The sequence below is a fragment of the Palaemon carinicauda genome, chromosome 3 (genome assembly GCF_036898095.1).
Source record: "Palaemon carinicauda isolate YSFRI2023 chromosome 3, ASM3689809v2, whole genome shotgun sequence".
Lineage (NCBI taxonomy): Eukaryota > Metazoa > Arthropoda > Malacostraca > Decapoda > Palaemonidae > Palaemon > Palaemon carinicauda.
Window position 1 is genome coordinate 93,406,927 of NC_090727.1, and position 776 is coordinate 93,407,702.

At 36.7% G+C, this 776-nt stretch overlaps 1 non-coding gene across 1 annotated transcript; it reads right to left on the reverse strand.

Annotated features, from left to right (window-relative positions):
* Window positions 1-290: 290 nt before the first annotated feature.
* On the reverse strand, window positions 291-363 carry TRNAR-ACG (transfer RNA arginine (anticodon ACG)). The gene has a single exon. It is a non-coding gene; the product is annotated as a tRNA-Arg (tRNA).
* Window positions 364-776: the final 413 nt, after the last annotated feature.

Sequence of the window (776 nt, forward strand, 5' to 3'; positions counted from 1 at the left end):
TTGAATAATGTTTATGAATATGAAAGATATCCAGAATCTGCCGCTGAATCTACGAACCTCATATTTTGATGAAAGAACGATAAGCAAAATTAAAAACACCAAGTTAATAACTAGAAGGAAATAAACAAGTAAATAAGGAAGTGAAATACGAAACAGTCAACAGTCAAACTGTCACAAACGCCATGAGGAAAAGCGAGATGATCTCCCATCTAAAAAAATAAAACAATATAAAATCTCCTTATTTCTTCAACACGATTAAACAGAGCTGATGATAGTAAAAAAAGTGTCCGCGACCTTGCCAGGATTTGAACCTGGAATCTTCTGATCCGTAGTCAGACGCGTTATCCGTTGCGCCACAAGGCCGTTCCTACAAATAAGGATTTAAGGCACTTACTTTTTATCAAGGCTACATAAACCTTCTTTACATAACTGCTATATAATTCACCACCATTTAAAAAATAAAAATATTAACTTTTCATGTATGAAGATATTTGAAGGCTATCCCTCACCATTTTTTTTTTTTAAATACACACGAGCAGTGTAGGACCTTCCTCCCCTCGTTATATTTCGGTGAAACTTTGGGTATGGGCCAAAAGGCCAATGCCACCAGCTGACAGACCCCCTCCCCTCACTCTCTCTTCTTCCTATCATGTCCTCACCACTCAGCCGGGCTTCAACTACAAGTAGCATCTTATCCTGTACAATGATATGATTAATAAACATATATAAAGAAATTGTCAAATAGGGAGGTATTTCTGTGATCAGAATAAATTGCC